At 43.3% G+C, this 15,514-nt stretch overlaps 1 protein-coding gene across 1 annotated transcript in view; it reads right to left on the bottom strand.

Moving 5' to 3' along the window:
* Positions 1-4,427, bottom strand: part of CIC (capicua transcriptional repressor) — a 238,344-nt gene extending 233,917 nt beyond the window's left edge. The window contains exon 1 of the mRNA XM_073602031.1: positions 4,333-4,427. The gene's annotated coding sequence lies outside the window, so the exon portion shown is untranslated. The remainder of the gene's footprint in view (positions 1-4,332) is intronic.
* Positions 4,428-15,514: the final 11,087 nt, after the last annotated feature.

The raw sequence follows: 15,514 nt of genomic DNA, 5'->3' as shown, positions 1-15,514 counted from the left end.
AGTTACATTTTGATCTCATTTGACCAGAGCACCTTCTTCCACATGTTTGTTGTGTCCCCCACATGGCTTCTCACAAACTGCAAATGGGACTTCCTTTGGCCTTCTTTCAACAATTTTGTCCTGTGGACAGATTCTCCCACCTGAGCTGTGGATCTCTGCAGCTCCTCCAGAGTTACCTCTTGGCTGCTTCTCTGATGAATGCTCTCCTTGCCCGGCCTGTCAGTTTAGGTGGACGGCCATGTCCTGGTAGGTTTCCAGTTGTGCCATACTCTTTCCATTTTCGGATGATGGATTGAACAGTGCTCAGTGAGATGTTCAAAGCTTGGGATATTTTTTTATAACCTAACCCTGCTTTAAACTTCTCCACAACTTTATCCCTGACCTGTCTGGTGTGTCCATTGTCCTTCATGATGCTGTTTGTTCACTAAGGTTTTCTAACAAACCTCCGAGGGCTTCACAGAACTGCTGTATTTATACTGAGATTAAATTACACACAGGTGGACTCTATTTACTAATTAGGTGACTTCCGATGGCAATTGGTTCCACTAGATTTTAGTTAGGGGTATCAGAGTTTATGAATACAAATGCACACCACACTTTTCAGATATTTATTTGTAAAAAATGTTGAAAACCATTTATCATTTTCCTTCCACTCCACAATTATGTGCCACTTTGTGTTGGTCTATCACATACAGTGTATACAGTACATGCTCAGGTCTGCCAAGATCCACCACAGAGGAGCTGTGCAATGGTGCTGACATGAATGAAGTTGACAGCAAAACAAATGGCCACACTGAGCTTGATGCTGATGTTTAATCTGCTCATATTTCGTCTCTCCTTGTTCCTCCTCCCGCCCCATCAACAGTCTAATGAAATTATTAAATATACAATCTTAGTTTTCATCTAATACCACTTCAGATCCAGTGATGTTATCACTATATCTCTGTGCATCTCTATGCAATGCGGAGGAGATCATGGCTGGTGGAAGGGACTGTACATTGCTTCCTGGAAACATCACAGCACCCTGCCTCAGTACTTTTTTCAAGTGCTCCCAGCCCTGATACATACAGTGGGTTGGCTTTTTAGGGGAATTATGAAAATATTAAAATGTCCTGTCCCATACTTCCCAACTTTCTGAGATGGGAATGAGGGACACCTATTAGCAAAAGTATGTAGGCATAGGACACACCTCCGCTGCACCCCCTTAAAGGAGAATCATACAACAAAAATGATTAGTTAAGTGTTTTTTTTACCACTACTATTCCTTTATATTGGCTTTTGAAATTTATAAATGCAGCAATTTAGAAATTGGATGGAAGGTTTATCACTGGGAAACACTTTTTGAAAGATAAAAAGTGCATTTTATATACAACTATATAGATCAGACCAAAATGAGGGACAAATGGGGAGGAATGAGGGACAGAGGGACTTTGTTCTAAATCAGAGACTGTCCCTCGAAATCAGGGACAGCTGAGAGCTATGCTTGATAGGTGGATGTCAGTCTGGAGGAGTGAACGTTTCTAAGCACACCACATTTGTGCAGAGCCCAACATGTGTTACTGAAGCTCCATGATTGAAAGATCTGACATCCATTGAATGAAAGGGAAGGCCAGGGATAGTCAGGCTGGGGAGGAAAGTGCTAGATAATGCTGGATGTCCTCCAGCCAGGAAATGAGGCGGGCTCTGACTTGCTGCAGATTCTAATACACGTTATGGAAAACTCACAGAGTGCAAAGAAATGCAGAGTAAGCTATTTTAGTACAGGAGAGGAGTTGGTACAACTGTGCAAGACTGAAGGAAAGGCTGGAGTTTAGTTTCAAGGCATAACTATGGTCAGATATTTAATCCAGTTATGTAGCCTTTAAAAATCCTCAAATGTATTTTAAAAAGTATCTGTCTTTGTCACCACCAGTCCCCTGTTACAGAGCAAGGCTCAGATTGGGAGAGAAAGAAGCAGTTTAGCAAGCTAATCTGGGTCTGGGTCTACTGCCAATCAAAGACAGAGAGTTTGCTGATAGGAGGAGAGAGCAGAACACGGTTTTCTGGCTGTTACAGTGGTCAGATGAGTGGGAACCGATCCTGCCGACTCCTGAACATTGGTAGAGAACGAGAGCTGTCTTTGACAGCTCAGTTACTGTGCTGGGAGCGCAAAGTGAACATAGACACGTAAGTGTGTTACTTGCACAGCAAAAAGTAAAAAAAATACTAAAATGCCCTTCTCTTTCTTGTGATAAACTCTAGAAGATCTTGTCAGTCTCCTGATGAGCTCTAGAAGTTATTGGCAGCCTCCTAATAAGCTCTAGAAGATCTTGGTGGTCTCCTGATGAGCTCTAGAAGATCTTGGCAGTCTCCTGATGAACTCTAGAAGATCTTTGCAGTCTCCTGATTAGCTCTAGACGTTATTGGCGGTCTCCTGATGAGCTCTAGAAGAACATTGCGGTCTCCTGATGAGATCTAGAAAATCTTGGTGGTCTCCTAATAAGCTCTAGAAGATCTTGGCAGTCTTCTGATGAGCTCTTGAAGATCTTGGTGGTCTCCTGATTAGCTCTAGAAGTTATTGCCGGTCTCCCGATAAGCTCTAAAAGATCTTGGTGGTCACCTGATGAGCTCTAGAAGATCTTGATGGTCTCCCGATGAGCTCTAGAAGATCTTGGTGGTCTCCTGATGAGCTCTAGAAGTTCTTGGCGGTCTCCTGATTACTGTAGAAGATCTTTGCAGTTTCCTGATGAACTCTAGAAGTTATTGGAAGTCTCCTGATGAGCTCTAGAAGAACATGGCAGTCTCCTGATGAGCTCTAGAAGATCTTGGTGTTCTCCTATTAAGCTCTATAAGATATTGGCAGTCCCCTGATGAGCTCTGGAAGATCTTGGTGTTCTCCTGATGAGCTCTAGAAGTTCTTGGCAATCTCCCGATGAGCTCTAGAAGATCTTGGTAATCTCCTGATAAGCATTAGAAGATCTGGGTGGTTTCCTAATGAGCTCTAGAAGATCTTGGTGGTTTCCTGATGAGCTCTAGAAGATCCTGGCAGTGTCCTGATGAAATATAGAAGATCTTGGCAGTCTCCTGATGAGCTTTAGAAGACCTTAGCAGTCTCCTGATGAGCTCTAGAAGATCTTGGTAGTCTCCTGATCAGCTCTAGAAAAGCTTGGTAGTCTCCTAATGAGCTCTAGACAACCTTGGCAGTCTCTTGATGAGCTCTAGAAGACCCTGGCAGTCTCCTGATGAGCTTTAAGCCATGTACACACCAGCGGAATGTCCGACAGAAAAAGTCAGACGGAAGCTTTTCATCGTCTATTCCAATCGTGTGTAGGCCTCATCGGACTTTTTTTTTCAAAAATTTTTCAAAAATGAATATTTCTAAATATTTCCGACGGAACCAATTCCTATTGGGAAAACCGATCGTCTGTATGCTGTTCCGACGGACCAAAAACGACGCATGCTCTGAAGCAAGTACGAGACGGAAGCTATTGGCTACTGGCTATTGAACTTCCTTTTTCTAGTCCCGTCGTAAGCGTTGTACCTCACCGCATTCTTGACGGTCGGACTTTGGTCGGACTTTGAGTTGACCGTGTGTAGGCAAGACCGCTTGAATGGAATTCTGTCGGAGTTCCGTCAGAGAAACCTTCGGAGTTTATTCCGACGGCAAAACCGGTTGTGTGTACGCGGCATTAGAAGACCTTGGCAGTCTCCTGATGAGCTCTTGAAGATCTTGGCAGTCTCCTGATCATCTCCAGAAGACCTTGGCGGTCTTCTAATGAGCTCTAGAAGATCTTGGCAATCTTTTGATGAGCTCTAGAGGAGCATCCCATAAAGATCAACAGATACTTTCAATACTAAATAATAATATTGGTGCTCGTTTTATGATGCTGTACCAACCATAAAGACATATTTGTATTATAGTGGCACAAGCTTCCCGAAAACTGTGTGGTTTTTTAAATTGAACATGGATGAAGTGTCATCAGACGCTTCTTTGACGTATCTCAGTCTCAAAACTCCTGGACAGAAGATCCAAAACTTTCTTACACAACTTTCTACAAAACGCAGGAAGGAAATGTCTCTCTGCCCACAGCAAACACTAATGCAGATTACAGAACAACGGCTAGCGGTGGTTGCTCCAGGCAACGCCATCTTTCCACTGCAAAAATGTCTCCCTGCCAAACTGACGTGTTAGAGGGTGCGGCAACAGCTGCATGTGAAAAAAATGCCAGAATTAACTAAGTTTCGACTTCTGAAGACTCGTTTTTTGGCCGGCTTTATTAAATGTCTTCTGCTGCTCTTTGTTGACACAGACACCACATACGTTGCCAATGCAAATTTTTGTTTTCTACTTACGCCGCATTTTTGCGCTGGAAATTGCAGCCGTCACGAAGCACGTCTTGTAGTCTGTACAGTCACAGCAGTCGTTCGGCAAGAGATAGAGAACGCATGGGGATGGGAAAGCGTGCTGACTCTCCCTCTAGTGGCGAAATCGTGATGTTTCACTGTAAAACTTTTCTAAATAAAACTATCAGGCTTAAAGGGTAACTCCACTTTTGAGGAAAAAAAAATATAGAAAATTAAAAATATATATTAATATATCATATACAATTGCTACACAAGCCATTTAATGTTATTAAAATTGCTTTTCCATTTCAATCTGCAGCCGCTGTAAACTTCAAAGCAATATGGCAACTTGGAGGTGTTCTGTACACTATTGGTGTACAGAACTTCCCCAAAAAGGTAATTTCCTGCTTGTGTGATTGGCTCACTGATTTTCCCAGAAGTCTGCACTAAGACACAAGTCAGATTTCAGGTACTTCCTGCAATAGGAACTTCAGGTTTCCCCAAGGGTTAAATACTTCTAAAGAGATGTTGACCCCGCAGCTTTTCTCATTAGAACACAGAAAGTGCACCAGGTGATTATAACTCACTCAGAATCAGTCGGCACAGGATATGGGGAAACAAACAGCTATTTCTTCAGAGAAACAAAAGGTAGGACTTTGCTACAAAGTTTGTTAACAATGTGGATTGTTTTTTCTCAACAGAAGTGGAATTACACTCTAAGGTGATTGTAGCCCTATAAGTGCACTTGGAACAACATACAGGTGCATCTAAAAAAATAGAATATCATCAAATCAATTTATTTCAATAATTCAATTCAAAAAGTGAAACTCATATATTATATAGATTAATTACACACAGAGTGATATCATTCAAGCATTTCTTTCTTTTATTTTTGATGATTATGACTTAAAGCTAGTGAAAACCCAAAATTCAGTATCTCAGAAAATTTTAATACTGTGAAAAAGTTCAATATTGTAGACTCTTGGTGTCACACTCTAATCAGCGAATTAACTCAAAACACCTCAAAGAAAATATAAATAACACTGCGCTAACCCAATGTGAAAAGCAGCTACATAAAATATGAGCAATATTGTAAACAGATGAAAAAGTGAAATGCAGCGCTAAAAATGATAACAAATAGTAAAAGGCACATCAGACATGGTGACCATTACCAATATATACATAGCTGAAACACATGAAGCATAATACCAAAAAATTGAATATTAGACGGGATATAGTAAAGTCCCAATGTATGGCTATGAATCTGATACAAGAGAGTCCCAAACATAGGCTAAATATGAATGTTGGACTGATGTAAAAATCTTCTCTTGTATATCATGAGTTGTACGATCATGGGAAGTGAATAGATGGAATACGCTTACCAGCAGGAGTGGATTCGGATGCCGGTGACACCGAATCAAACAGGCTCTGAGATCCTTAATGGATGATGGTTGGACGATGGTTGGTCCTGGAAACCCCGGATCTCGAGGGGGATCTATCCTCTATGGTCCACGTCACGACTGTCCATTCAGAAGCCCGAGGGGGAATTCTCCGCCACAAACAAGTCTCCAGAGCATGGATGGTTCCCAAAAAGATAGATAGGATGCCAATAGTGCAGATCAAATGACATATTTTATTGGATATAACCAATAATCAACAAATGATATAAAAACGTGATCACGTGTAAAATAATAAAATCAAGTGTAGGATGCATGCCCCTGTTGAAGTCCATGTGGACGAAACGCGTCGGGTGAGCCTTACTCTTTCCTACACTTGATTTTATTATTTTACACGTGATCATGTTTTTATATCGTATATATTAAGGCTCAATATGCATGTCACTGACCATACAATCTTTGTACAATAAACTTTGGGTTTGCGGAAACTCTGCACTAGATAGTTGTTGGTAGATCTAGAGGAGACTGTACAATCAGATTGTAATGTGCATGGTGACCATAGTGACGTTGATGACAGCGAAACGCGTAGAGGCAGGGTTATGTTATGGGTGACGTCACTTCAGGTAACATAGTTTCCAGGACAGTGGAATGCACACCACTTCGCCATATTGGCACAGCGGCGGTCGCCGGTTTTAAAAAGAGATTACACTGCTGGAATCTGGAGGCACTGTTGCACGTGAGTGGATCTTTTATCTTTGTTATAGTTTTATCTCAATAAACTGGCTGCACAATGATTCTGTGTTTGCTTTTCCATCCCTAAGTCGCAAAAAACAGAGAAGGGGAGCATAGGGGAGCTGGCTACACAGATATCCTGATCTGGGAAATAAGAAACAGTGGGGGTTATTTACGAAAGGCAAATCCACTTTGCACTACAAGTGCACTGAAAGTGCAGTCGCTGTAGATCTGAGGGGAAGATCTGAAATGAGGGGAAGCTCTGCTGATTTTATCATCCAATCATGTGCAAGCTAAAATGCTGTTTTCCTTGCATGTCCCCCTTAGATCTACAGTGACTGAACTTCCAAGTGCACTTGTAGTGCAAAGTGGATTTACCTTTTGTAAAAAACCCCCAGTGCATTTAGACCCACTTAAACCCTGGGCCTAAGAATCTGGTGAGTCTCAGTGTATAAGGGGGGTGAAGTGGTGCCAGAAACCATGAAATCAGGCCGAGACAGAAGTACAGTTAAATCACACTTCTTTAATAATAAAAGTAAAAAGAACAAACGTAGTCAAAACAGCCAAAGTTCAGTAACCGGAACAGATAGTCAGCCAAGCCAGTAGTCAGGGATCAATGTAGTGGAACAGCAAGCAGGACTTGGAGCCAGAAGGAATGTCAGCAAAGTAAGTCTTGAACAGGATCGCAGGAGTGATGTTGACCAAGGCGAAGGCAGAGCTCCTCTGGACTGGACGGCTTAAGTAGGCAGGACTGACGAGCAGGATATCATCAACAGCTGAGTAATTGTGGAGAGTAGGGATGAGCTTCGAGTTCGAGTCGAACTCAGGTTCGACTCGAACATGGGCTGTTTGCAAGTTCGCCGAACAGCGAACAATTTGGGGTGTTCGCGGCAAATTCGAATGCCGCGGAACACCCTTTAAAAGTCTATGGGAGAAATCAAAAGTGCTAATTTTAAAGGCTTATATGCATGGTATTGTCATAAAAAGTGTTTGGGGACCCGGGTCCTGCCCCAGGGGACATGTATCAATGCAAAAAAAAGTTTTAAAAACGGACGTTTTTTCGGGAGCAGTGATTTTAATAATGCTTAAAGTGAAACAATAAAAGTGTAATATCCCTTTAAATTTCGTAGCTGGGGGGTGTCTATGGTATGCCTGTAAAGGGGCGCGTGTTTCCTGTGTTTAGAACAGTCTGACAGCAAAATGACATTTCAAAGGAAAAAAAGTCATTTAAAACTACTCGCGGCTATTAATGCATTGCCGGTCCGACAATACACATTCATTGATAAAAACGGCATGGGAATTCCCCACAGGGGAACCCGGAACCAAAATAATAAAAAAAAAAAATGAAGTGGGGGGTCCCCCTAAATTCCATACCAGGCCCTTCAGGTCTGGTATGGATATTAAGGGGAACCCCGGCCAAAATTTTAAAAAAATGACGTGGGGGGTCCCCCTAAATTCCATACCAGGCCCTTCAGGTCTGGTATGGATATTAAGGGGAACCCCGCGCCAAAATTTAAAAGAAAAATGGCGTGGGGTCCCCCCAAAAATCCATACCAGACCCTTATCCGAGCACGCAACCTGGCAGGCTGCAGGAAAAGGGGGGGACGAGAGAGATGCCCCCCCCTCCTGAACTGTACCAGGCCACATGCCCTCAACATTGGGAGGGTGCTTTGGGGTAGCCACCCAAAACACCTTGTCCCCATGTTGATGAGGACAAGGGCCTCATCCCCACAACCCTGGGCGGTGGTTGTGGGGGTCTGCGGGCGGGGGGCTTATTGGAATCTGGAAGCCCGCTTTAACAAGGGGACCCCCAGATCCCGGCCCTTCCCCCTGTGTGAAATGGTAAGGGAGTACAAAAGTACCCCTACCATTTCACTAAAACACTGTCAAAAATGTTAAAAATGACCAGAGACAGTTTTTGACAATTCCTTTATTTAAATGCTTCTTCTTTTTTCTATCTTCATCTTCTTCTTCTTCTGGTTCTTCTGGCATTCCCCGTGACGCCACAGGGAAGTCCCGTCAAGTCACCGTGCGTCAGAGGGAAGAGGGGTCACCGGGTGGCCCCGCCCCCCGTTATTTAAGAACCGTCAGAAGAGGAGAAGGGTCACACAGCGGGAGCCTCCCTCCATGCCAGCATGGATGCGGAGCGGCCCGAAAAGAAGATGAAGACAAGAAGATGAAGAGAAGAAGATGAAGAGAAGAAGATGAAGAGAAGAGCGGGAGCCTCCCTCCATGCCATGGATGCGGAGTAGCCCGAGGAGAAGAAGGAAAGAAGACGCCGCAGAGGAGATGCTGGACGAGAACACTGGAGGAAGAACCAGAAGAACCAGAAGAAGAAGATGAAGGAAGATAGAAGAAAGAAGTAAGAAGAAGCATTTAAATAAAGGAATTGTCAAAAACTGTCTCTTGTCATTTTTAACATTTTTGACAGTTTTTTAGTGAAATGGTAGGGGTACCCCTTACCATTTCACACGGGGGGAGGGCCGGGATCTGGGGGTCCCCTTGTTAAAGGGGGCTTCCAGATTCCGATAAGCCCCCCGCCCGCAGACCTCCACAACCACCGGCCAGGGTTGTGGGGATGAGGCCCTTGTCCTCATCAACATGGGGACAAGGTGTTGTGGGGGGCTACCCCAAAGCACCCTCCCAATGTTGAGGGCATGTGGCCTGGTACGGTTCAGGAGGGGGGGGCGCTCTCTCGTCCCCCCTCTTTCCTGCGGCCTGCCAGGTTGCGTGCTCGGATAAGGGTCTGGTATGGATTTTTGGGGGGACCCCACGCCGTTGTTTTTTTAAATTTTGGCGCGAGGTTCCCCTTAATATCCATACCAGACCTGAAGGGCCTGGTATGGAATTTAGGGGGACCCCCCACGTCATTTTTTTTTTTAATTTTGGCTGGGGTTCCCCTTAATATCCATACCAGACCTGAAGGGCCTGGTATGGAATTTAGGGGGACCCCCGCGTCATTTTTTTTTTAAATTTTGGTTCGGGGTTTCCCTGTGGGGAATTCCCATGCCGTTTTTATCAATGAACTTCTATGTGTATTGTCGGACCGGCAATGCATTAATAGCCGCGAGTAGTTTTAAATGACTTTTTTCCTTTGAAATGTCATTTTGCTGTCAGATTGTTCTAAACACGGGAAACATGCGCCCCTTTACAGGCATACTATAGACACCCCCCAGGTATGAAATTTAAAGGAATATTACACTTTTATTGTTTCACTTTAAGCATTATTAAAATCACTGCTCCCGAAAAAACGTCAGTTTTTAAAACTTTTTTTTGCATTGATCCATGTCCCCTGGGGCAGGACCCAGGTCCCCAAACACTTTTTATGACAATAACTTGCATATAAGCCTTTAAAATTAGCACTTTTGATTATTCATGTTCGTGTCCCATAGACTTTAACGGTGTTCGTGTGTTGGAACAAATTTTTTGCCTGTTCGCATGTTCTGGTGCGAACCGAACAGGGGGTGTTCGGCTCAGCCCTAGTGGAGAGATAGGAGCTGGCAGTTAGCCGACAGCTGAGCAGCGAGCTCTGAGAAGGAAGGGCTGAGCCCAGCCCTGACAAGTGGAATAATTGAGGAGCACTATTTGGAGATCACTTTTTTACTGCATGAATTGTGTGGTGCAGGTTTAATAGAATTCAAGCAATTAATGAATTATCGTCTTATGGACATTTATATTTTTTTTAATACAAGAATTAGTGTTATTATTACTTTATTGGTATTATAACATGTTTTCTGTTTTTTCGTTTATTTACATGCAAATAGAGCCTCTGACCGTCCCACTGCGCATCCAGGGTTGGCGTTTCTACAAGTGTGTATGTGGTCATGGCGTTTATGCGCCTCTTAATGCAGCAAACTATGCACCCTGTCTGCCCACCCGTGTAAATGTAGCCAAAGGGCTCATTCACACGGGAGGCCACTAGCAAGAATCTGCAATTCCTGCGGCAGAGAAACCATCCTTATGCACGCAGTGTGTGCAAAAAGCCAGTGCAAGCCACAGTGTGGCCGGGTTGCACTCTCTACAAATTATTGGTCACAGCCAACAATGTTTGCACATAGCCGCTCATTTGGGTGGTTGCATTTGATTAGGGACTCTGACCGGCCTTGAGCACAGACAGTTTGTGTCCAGGGACAGTGTTTCTGGCCTCCATGGAGTACTGCCATGTACAGCGTTTAGTCGCATCTGAATGCATCAGCCTATCCTCCCTTATTTGCTCATATGAATGAGGCCTGAAGCTGAGCACTATACAATCAGATTGTCCAATCTCCATTAGATTTACAGTACCAGACAGTTTTTTTTTTATTTGGGAAGTGAGGGGGGGATTTAGGACAGTTACAATAAAACGGAAGGCAGAAAGTTTTGCTTAGTTTAACCACTTCAATACCAGGCAATTATACACCTTTCTGCCCAGACCAATTTTCACCTTTCAGTGCTGTCGCAGTTTGAATGACAATTGCGCGGTCATGCTACACTGTACCCAAACTAAATTTTTATCATTTTGTTCCCACAAATAGAGCTTTCTTTTGGTGGTATTTGATCACCCCTGCGGTTTTTATTTTTTGCTAAACAAATAAAAAAACGAAAATTTTGAAAAAATAAAAGTTTTGCTTTTGTTTCTGTTATAAAATTTTGTAAATAAGTAAGTTTTCTCTTTCACTGATGGGCACTGATAAGGCGGCACTGACAGGCACTGATAAGGCGGCACTGATGAGGTGGCACCAATGAGTGGGCACTGACGGGCACTGATATGTGGCACTGATGGGCACTGGTAGGCGGCACTGATGGGTGGCACTGATATGCAGCACTGATGGGCATTGATAGGCGGTACTGATGGGCACTCATGGGTGGCACTGGTGGGCACTGAAAGGCTGCAAAGATGGGTTCTTATGGGTGGCACTGATAGGCGGCACTGCTGGGCACTGATAGGTGGCACTGCTGGGCACTGATAGGTGGCACTGATGGGCATTGATACGTGGCACTGATGGGCACTGATATGAGGCACTGATAGACATCCCTGGTGGCACTGGCAGTGGTAGGCATTGTGAGTGGGCACTGATTGGCAGCTGCCTGGGCATTGATTGGCAGCTGCCTGGGCACAGATTAGTATTTCCCTGGGGGTCTAGGGGGGGCACACCTGGTGGTCCAGTGTGGATGGTCATCCTGGTGGTCCTGGGTGGCATGATGGTGGTCCTGGGTGGGATCCGAGGGGGGCTGTGCTGATAAACAATCAGCACAGAGCCCCCCTGTCAGACGCGAGTGAGGAAAAGCTGATCACCAGGTCTTCCTATTTACATCTTGATCAGCCATGATTGGACACGGCTGATCACATGGTAAAGAGTCTCCGTCAGAGACTCTTTACCTAGATCGGAGTTGCGGTGTGTCAAACTGACGCCCAGTCAGGATATTGAAACCACTTTGCCGCCGTCATTCTGCTATATGACGGGCGGCAAGTGGTTAAATAGCATGGAGAGGGATTAGAACTATAGACGAAGAAAAAATGCTCCTGCGCACAAGTGGGTAGCCAAACAACGGTATATAGACACAGGCCTTGCTGCCCTCAAGGATGGGGGATCATAGCAAACAATGAAAAAGAGAAAAGAAAGGGTGCACCAGCCATGTGCATTATCTTTTGGATAAAATTTATTAAAACTAATGATAAAAAGGGACTACTTACAAACAGTAGTGGAAGATCACAATAGTATAAAGACAGTCTTCCAATCTCAGCAAACAGTCAGAGAACACAGCAGAGTCAACCGGAGATGCCAGAAGAGCTCATAGAAAAACACTACTGACTGACGCGTTTCGAGTGGAACATCCCCTCTTCCTCAGAGCACGGCAGTGAATCAACCTTCAGCATTCTCCTTTTTTATTTGAAATGGATACATCATCCATTTGTATCCATTTCAAATAAAAAAAGGGGAATGCTGAAGGTTTTTCTATGGGCTCTTCTGGCATCTCCGGTTGACTCTGCTGTGTTCTCTGACTGTTTGCTGAGAGTGGAAGACTGTCTTTATACTATTGTGATCTTCCACTACTGTTTCTAAGTAGTCCCTTTTTATCATTAGTTTTAATACATTTTATCCAAAAGATAATGCACATGGCTGGTGCGCCCTTTCTTTTCTCTTTTTCAGAGGGATTAGAACACCTGTCTTGTTTTTTTTTTTTTTATTCCTGTCTGTGTCCTCGTTAGGGAAATTATTTGTCTACTTGTCTGGTGACTGTTATCACCAAAAGTGAAAAGAAATTCAAAATTTTAGGGTGCCACCAGAACAGAAATAGAGGACAAACTTCCAACGATCACACTAGTTCTGATGCCCGTCTTGACCACCAGGGATGTGCCTCTTTTCGGAGAGATTTCCTCTTCCTTTCCTGTTTTGGCTATGGGACAGGAAGTGAAGGGAAATAATCTCCAATGGGACACAGATGGCAAAAAAAAGGGGAGGTGGGGGCTTACAACCTTCTCTTATGCTATCCAAAATGAAAAAAGTGTTACCTTCAGTTATACTTTAGTTTTTTTTAACCACTTAACATAGAATGCATCAAGGTGAAAAAACTTTTACCTTTACAACCCCTTTAACCCCTTCACTGCATTCATGCTAATCAGTTCATTTTTATAGCGCTGATCGCTGTATAAATGACAAAAATAGTGTCGAAAGTGTCCGATGTGTCCGCCATAATGTCGCAGTCCCAATAAAAATCGCAGATCCCACCATTACTAATAAAAAAAAAATAATAATAATAAAAATGCCATAAACTATCCCATATTTTGTAGACGCTATAATTTTTGTACAAACCAATCAATATACACTTATTGGGATTTTTTTTACCAAAAATATGTAGAAGAATACATATCGGTCCAAACTGAGGAAAAACATTTTTTTTATATATTTTTGGGGGCTATTTATTATAGCAAAAAGGAAAAAATATTGCGATTTTTTTCAAAATTGTCGCTGTTTTTTTGTTTATAGCACAAAAAATAAAAACCGCAGAGTTGATCAAATACCACCAAAAGAAAGCTCTATTTGTGGGAAAAAAAGGACATCAATTTTTCTTGGGTGCAACGTCGGGCGACCGCCAGTGTTAATTTTAGTCTTAGGACTAAAATGGCATTTTAGTTTTAGTTCCATTTTAGTCTTTTGACTAAAATAGCTTTTAGTTTTAGTCGTATTTTAGTCCATCTCAATTGTTTTAGTCGTATTTTAGTCGACTAAAATAGTATTCATTTAGTCAACTGAAATGTTTTAGTCATTTTAGTCGACTAAATTTACACTGGCGCAATTGTCAGTTAAAGCAACGCAGTGCCGAATCGCAAAAAGTGCTCTGGTCAGGAAGGGGGTAAAATCTTCTGGGGCTGAAGCAGTTAAACAGTACAGAAACTTATTTCTAACGTTTTACATAGCTATACCTGCAAAAGCAGCCAGCCTGAAGTCATCTAGCAGGACTTTATTTTCTAACTAAAGTTCCACTTTAAGTTGGTGTTTTTGGTTGGTGTTATTGGTGTTCTTTTCCCCACTATCTGTTTTTTTTTTCTGTTTGGAAAATCATGAGGCTGAAGAGGAAGCATTTTTTTTGGCACAAAAACAGGTCTGGGATAAATAAAAGGAGCCATTCATTACACATTGCTCCTTTAAAACCCACCAAAACAGCCTTACATTTTGTCTTTTCTATTGACACCTACGCATTTCGGCAAAATGGTAAAATGTTGCCTTTCCTGATTATCGTTCAGGAAAATAACAACTTTTGAGTTTGGCCACCCCTAATAAATAGCATGCAGGTGGCTCCAAATTCTGCCTAATAAAATATCATTTGAGGGTGGATTGACCCTTTAACCCTTTAGGATTTGTAATTACGTGGGAATGTCATCCAGCCACACCTCACTCAAGTAATTGACCTTTTTCTTTGGCTTTAAATGAACTAATGAGTATGTGCCTGGAACAAAGGAAGGTCGCTTGGAATGTTCCAGTTGTAGAAAACGGATTGTGAACAGAACAGGACACCAGGGAGGATATTGTTGTGTAGGTAAAGGAACATGATAATCGGGGTTAATTGTTCTGTACAAGACAACTACAAAGAGGGAAGGACAATACATAGAGTAGGGAGGCATGCGTAAACCATGCAAGAGTTCTCACAAGAACACAAAAGTGGCACGGCCAATGATATCAGCAGGAGGCCATTACCGTCTCCTCTGTAAATGAGTGCAGTCAGTAAAAATAGGACTAGATGGGTCTATTCTACATACAGGAAAATGGGATTTGCTCTCCTAGTGTATGCATGGGTCCTTTTTGTCAGTGTGACCGCTTATGTATCACTGTACCACTTACAGTACATATCATGTGTTCACTAATGAATAAATTAGGGCTGTTACTGATTAAAATTTTTGTGTTCGATTAATTGATTTTTTTTTTTTAATCGGTTTATCGACTAATTTCAATTAATTATAACGCACATACAGATCCAACTACTTTTAGCTGATTTAGCACCGTTGTTATGGCAACGGCCAAAGCCGGACATAGCGGGGCATGGCTAGGACGTCACACGTCATAAACTCAGCCTCACCGTGCCCATAATCTCAGCCTTACCGTGCCCATAATCCCAGCCTTACCGTGCCCATAATCGCAGCCTCACCGCGCCTATAATCGCAGCCTTACCGTGCCCATAATGCAGTCTCCCCGTGCCCATAATTGCAGCCTCACTGTGCCCATAATCGCAGCCTTACCGTGCCCATAATGCAGTCTCACCTTGCCCATAATCTCAGCCTCACCCATGCCCATAATCACAGCCTCACCGTTCCCATAATGCAGTCTCACCGTGCTCATAACTGCAGCCTCACCGTTCCCATAATGCAGTCTCACCGTGCCCATAATCGCAGCCTTACCGTGCCCATAATGCAGTCTCACCGTGCCCATAATCTCAGACTTACCGTGCCCATTATCGCAGCCTCACCATGCCCATAATCGCAGCCTTACCGTGCCCATAATGCAGTCTCACCATGCCCATAATCGCAGCCTCCCCGTGCCCATAATCACAGCCTTACCGTGCCCATAATGCAGTCTCTCCGTGCC

This window comes from Aquarana catesbeiana, linkage group LG10 (assembly GCF_042186555.1).
Source record: "Aquarana catesbeiana isolate 2022-GZ linkage group LG10, ASM4218655v1, whole genome shotgun sequence".
Classification (NCBI taxonomy): domain Eukaryota; kingdom Metazoa; phylum Chordata; class Amphibia; order Anura; family Ranidae; genus Aquarana; species Aquarana catesbeiana.
The sequence above is the reverse complement of the archived record's forward strand: the minus strand, read 5'-3'. Positions and strand labels throughout refer to the sequence as shown.